At 33.2% G+C, this 6,417-nt stretch overlaps 1 protein-coding gene across 3 annotated transcripts in view; it reads right to left on the reverse strand.

The window, feature by feature from the left end:
- The window catches only part of LOC106460446 (ornithine decarboxylase-like), a 43,128-nt gene extending 36,711 nt beyond the window's left edge, over positions 1-6,417 (reverse strand). For 2 of the 3 annotated variants that reach the window (XM_022387297.1, XM_013920144.2), the window contains exons 1-2: positions 6,227-6,417; positions 1,538-1,670 (exon numbers count right to left, since the gene is read on the reverse strand). The gene's annotated coding sequence lies outside the window, so the exon portion shown is untranslated. Of the gene's footprint in view, positions 1-1,537; positions 1,671-6,168; positions 6,193-6,226 lie in introns of those variants that run through there. The other variant, XM_022387291.1, reaches the window with a different exon arrangement.

Consider the following 6,417-nt stretch of genomic DNA (forward strand, 5'->3'; position numbering starts at 1 on the left):
GAACCGGTGCGAACCGGCTGAATCCCACCACTGTCACATATTTCTAAGCAAAATACACAGGAAATCACAGTAGTAATTACAACAGTACTCATATTTTTTATTTGTGACTTGTGTGTTAGAGATCCTATAACCAACAAACCCATAAACAATTTCATGCCTAAACAGTACGTTTAAAAAGCATACAGGATCCATATGAACACAACTGATGATTACTGGGTTAAAGAATCCAACTGATAATTCTCAGGTTATATTGTAAAAAACTTAATTTTTTACCAGAAGTACTTAATTTTATTGCATATAGAAGAAAACAAGTAATTAAAGGATCATTTCTACTACTTTGAGTATTAGTTGTCTCCACTTTTATTTTACATAAGACATTTCTTATAACCCATTACTTTTTGTACCACAACTTAAGAGTCAATACCTGAAGTCCTCATTATGTGTATTTTCTGCATATGCAAGGACCCTATTTCTATTAAAAATTAATTATATGTTAGAATAATTCAGCCTTATGCGGTTAAGCATGGGAGAACATGTTCCGAGTCAGTCACACCATGCCTCTCAGCGGAACAGTGTCTCAGACACTGCTCACCACCGAGATCTAACATCAAGGACACGACAATGAAGAGGCTAGCTAACTTTCTTTACATGTTGAGGCTCTTGCTCAGAAAGTAATTGACATGAACCCAAGCCTGGAAGGGAGCTTGCAGTTTAACAGGAGTTTAAACACTGTTCTTGCTCCCTTCCTACAAGGAGGGTTATGCACAAAGGCAATGGGCAGCAAAGCACTCTGCAATTCCTAAAGCCTTGCTCAGCCATCACCCAGTCATGTTCCAGCTGCTTCTCCTGTCCCTTCACTTCTATATGTTACCCTGCCTGTAGCTCCTACAAGTGATGTAGAATCAGACCCTGCACCATTCTCTTCTCACAACATGTAGACCATCACGAAAACTGCCTCATGTACCAGAGCCTATGAGTTTTCTTTTGTTTGTGAACATTAAATGCTTTATTTATTGTATCATAATTTTGTTACTGTATTATATTTGATTACCAGTAGGTGCTTACTGTTTGCATTTCATGAAGAAGTGACAGAAATGGAATTGGGGGCAGTAGTGTATAGGTTGTGGAATGCATCCCTATTTTCTTACATATAAATTGGTATTCATATTTCTCATTAAGTGCACTTTTTTTTTAAATGCAATCATTACATATAACAAGGACAAGGACATAAAATAAACATTAATAAACTCTTTTGTTTTCTATCTGGATAACTGTCTTTAATAATGCTAGCTTATTAAGGTTTCTACTGCTAGTAACACAAATTTAAGAAGAAATATAACGAACTCAATTACAACTGGTTGCTAATGTAAATGTATTATATTTTCAATTAAGAAATTTATTTATTTTTTTACCAAGACTAAAATTATTAGAAAGCTTAAGTGTGTGTGTGTATTTAACATTTCATTAAGGAACCAGTTAAATAAATGCATATATATTCCTGTATTTTCAAATTTAATTATTTTTATTCTGTACTTACACGGCTAGACCACAAGACAAATCAACTGCTGTTTGTCTCAGCTTTCACCCCAGGGTGGACCGTCTTCACAGTTACACTCCTCAAACAAGAAAGGACCGTCTGGAATCTGTACAAACTCTATGGCAAGCCTTCCCTATAAAATTATTACACAGTTTGATTTACTGGAGTTCTCAATATGTAACTTCCTATTAAAATCTAATTCACCCAAAATATTTTACTCAAGTGTTTTTCTATGTGTCACTACCATATACATTGATTATGATTAGAAAATCTAGTCTTTAAGAACAAGCATATTACAGGTCAAACACCATCAAGGATAATGAATCATTAGGCCTAATAAACTAATGCTCAACCACTTAATTGTAACTTTTTCATGTTTAAAACTTTTATCTTACTCTCAAATTTACCGATTTTCCTTAGAGTAATCAGGTAGCAACCACGATATAACTGAAGGCTCACCAGAAAGAGTATTGTGAAGCATAAGCCCAACTTTAACAAGACTGACACAAAGAAAGAGACTGGACACAAGCTTCCATACATTAATACAATCTTTATTCAAAACAATTATTCAACAAAAGAAATAAACAAGTATCTGTATTGAGCCTTTACTGGAGAAAGAGATACGTGAAAGTTCAGTTGAAAGCTCTTAACAGTTCAAATTAAGTTATGTAACGTTAGCATTTTCCAAAAATAAATATGTATTTTCAATAATTACTCACATCCTCTCATGTTACCTTTCCTCAACTTTGTGCTACCCTCTAAATGTGCAATTTTTCCACTCACCACTAGCCTTTAGGCTCGCAGATAAACTCTCAGCTGTAGTATGCAAGTGAACATGCAACAACCCTCCACCAATAGAAGTGCAACACACCTTCCTAGCACAGTTGTCTTCCACTATACTGATTGTTCAAACATCACTTTGAAATTGGGCAAGAAAAGATACACCAGAAGTGGGAAGGACAGGTGGGAAACATGAGAAGAGGTATTAGCTATATATGTGCGGGGATGTATAGGAAAATTATAACTTTTATACTACTTCCTGATATAGAAATGAAGATGGTTGAGATTCTCCTCCTACTGCGGAATGGATGAAACATTCCTAATGCTTCTGGTTTTGGACTGGAGCTCACCCATCACATATGGTCTAATGTGCCCTTACAGCATGTCCAGTTTCCATACTGTGTTTCTGGACTTGCTTCTTTTTCACCCAACTTGGCAATTCATTTTCTTCAGTATGGGCAAAGAGTATACCCTTGTACAGAAGGAATGTTATCTCCCATGGGTGTGCCCCTATACTTTCATGATATAGGGTGTTACACTCCATTGGTTGTCTTCTAATGTTTTCCAAAGGGGGATCATCTAGGTAACTTTTGCACAGATCCCTCCACCACTTCATTCTAGTTAATATGTGAATGGAGGTAAGGTATTGTATATGAAGTTAACATTTTACAACACTATGTATGTATTTTTGATAGATACTTATTGTTTAGTGCTGCCCTCTATATGCAAACATTTTTTTTTGCATGCCACAAGCCTTGCACTCCCACATACGCTATGATCATTATGGTTCATCCTAATGAGCATGTATTTAAATAAGTATTAAAATCTTGAAAGGAAACAGTAGGATAGTTTTGATTAATAATTCATTACCTTGACCTTTTCTCTTTTGTTATAATTTAAAATCAATATAATGAGCAGTGCTTCTGGTTTCACTGAAAAATTTAAATCTACAATACTGGTCTTTGGGGTACTATGACAAAAACCTTACTTTTTTTTTAAGATTATTCGTGGTCAAGAGTAATTTGTTCTATTTAGTACAACAGAAGCCCACTGTAAGTTGTTTCATTGGTGTTACTTAATTTTTGCAAGTTAGAACAATATATGTAATTTTAGATTCATCATTAGAATTTGTGTCCAACCTTCAGTATATCACAAAAGCAACACTTACTGGAGATCCAATTCTATTGATTGAAAAATTCTACACCTATTTAAGTGTACTCCACAACTTACATATTCTGAAAATTACCATGTCATGCAATTCTTAATTCTCCTATTCTGAAGATAAGTTGTGCGAGTGATTCTTAATTCTCTTATTCATAAGTTAAATTGTGTAATTTACCTAAGCAGCTGAACATTACTACTTAAACCAGTTAAGCATATAAGCAGATTTAAAGATATGGGTAAAGAAACACTGATGCTACTATAATGTACAGTCTACACAGATACATTAATCATCATCATTTTAACTTTTGTTTATTTGCAATTGTCACCATTTATTATAAAAAAAACCTTTTTTAAACTAATAAAGTATAAAATACCATTACATAACATTTTGGGGGCAAACATAATCGGAATGAAACAAATTCCAACAAACAAAACTAGCACAATTATAACCTAAATTTAAGATACTCTTTTGGAACACACAACTAATTAAATTATTATTATTTGCCGAACAAAAACGTGGATAGATATATATTATTTAGCAAGACATTATGTTTTAGTGAATCATTAAAAAGGTGATGATGATAATATCTGTGTAGACTGCACGCTATAGTGTAAATATCTTTGTAGACCGCAAGCTATAGTAGCACTGAAACACCTTCATGTTTATCACTCAAAATACGAAACAAATTCATCTGATTAATAGGACAAAAGTTTTTGCCAGTGATTGTAACAAAGGTAAAGACAGAAAAGTACTTTTAAATTATTGTGGATTCCATACAAATGTTTCACAAATACAACAGCTAACATATATAGTGTAACATGTTGATATAAGTAAATTAAAAGAAAATTTTTTTTTGAAATTTATACCATTACAAGGACATGAAGCTGGAAACCTCACAGATACACTATTAAAACATTACATGAATTTGAAGTTTCTACTGTTGGATATCTTTGCCATACTTCTAACACTGCCAGCAACAAGGCTAGGAAGGAAATACACTGGCCTACAAGCACAGATTACAATAGTAACCCAGTACTTGAATTTGTTCCCGGTTCTACTCACCCTCTTAACTTTTCAGAACTCATACTGAAAAATCTTATGATAATGCCATCTTAGTTTTTCAATGATAAGTAATACCATTTTTTAACCTCTGAAAGGCAAAAGTCTCATACTGAAATCACTCTCTAAGACCATATGGTCTGCCAGAGTATATATCATTCATGCTGAAATTGAGTATGTTAAAAGAATACATCATAATTGTAGTACAGTAATATATAATTGGCACATTTTGGCATTATGTTTTGTCTAATTTTTGTAATTCAAGAAATGCACATGTTAAATAAAATATATTTATGCTACTTATTTACATTTTGTTTTCATAATTTTCAACTTAGTGCAAAACTCCATAATTAATAGGCTATCCACCTCTCAACCACAATTCTAAGCCAGATCCTTGATGTGAGAGCTTTGCTGGCTAGTCATTGAGCTACAAGAGGACTGTTTATACAGTTCAAAAGCTTTCCTGAAATGCCACACATTGCTTTAATCAGACACTATAAGAAACACTATATACAAATTTTGTAACTTTCCTGTACATTCTAATAATTAGGCTCCCCGAGGTTTTACTTTTATCATTCACCTACCTGTTAGGCTACTTCTTGTTGCAATTTACAACTTACACTGCTTTCAATCTTGACTGATGGCATTATTTACCATAATTGTACTTACACTTAATTCTTTATTGATGTTTCTTAGTATAATTATAATATCACCTACTTGCTAGTTTACTAGCAGTAGTACTACAACTTACTATCAATAATCTCATCTAACATTACAATTAGACTCTCAGGAATACAACATGATAAATATAAACATCTGTATCATTACTTGCATATAAAAACTATTTATAATTAAAGCTAATAGTAATAATATATTATAAAATTATTTGTAGTTGACATAAGTGTGCACCATGGGAAGGCAATTCACTTCAATAATCTATTCTGGTATAAAATTAACAGTACTGCTGGTAGCTTTACAGGAAGCTGCTAGATGCACAGTATATTACATTCTAAGATATTGTTAGGCTAACTAAAACTACAAGTAATACATATATATATATATATATATTTGGGGGGTGGGAGAGAGATGGTGTGGACTTAGGATACACAGAATTTCAAAAAGCTTAGGAAAGTATATTCCACAAAACATTAGCTAAGAAAATCATATCAGTATGGGTTAGGGAAACTAACTAAATGAAATATAATTGGTACTTGTAAGTTGTAGAGCAGTTGAATGGGAGAAAGCAAAGCAAAAAGGCTGTGATTAACAAAATCCAGTCATCCTGGGCCCTTGTTACTAGTGTAGTGCTTCCAAGTCACTGCTTGGACCTTTGCTTTTTCTTGTTTATATTAAAAACAATATCATTGATAAGGGCATAATTTGTAAATTTGGCTAATAACATTAAACTTTTTGTATTTTTTTTTCTGCATTGAGAATGTTGAAATATTATAGACTTAGAAGCTGGATGAATTGGAATGTTGGACAAATATATTGCATATATCCTTTAATTAGAGAAGTACAGAGTACTGCACTTGGATTACCAAAATTTTTATCTCATCTTTAATTAATGTGGATGGGTAGCTCTACTGCCAGTACTGGTACCGTTACACAACACAGTTACACTTACCCTCACAGTCATTACATTTAAGTACACTGGTTTTGTTTGATTTACATAAACAATTCACCTGACGAGAAGCTCCCCACCCGTTGATTCTAGCTCTTATTAATGACGGAATGATGAATGATTAAATAAACACTGTTAGTAGAAACTGGAAATAATGTAGCCTGAGACAATCACACGGAAAAAATCACTTCTCGACTACCAAACTTGGCTACACGATGTAGAAAGAATATATATATATAACTTCCACACACG

Source organism: Limulus polyphemus, unplaced genomic scaffold, assembly GCF_000517525.1.
Source record: "Limulus polyphemus unplaced genomic scaffold, Limulus_polyphemus-2.1.2 Scaffold33, whole genome shotgun sequence".
Taxonomy (NCBI): domain Eukaryota; kingdom Metazoa; phylum Arthropoda; class Merostomata; order Xiphosura; family Limulidae; genus Limulus; species Limulus polyphemus.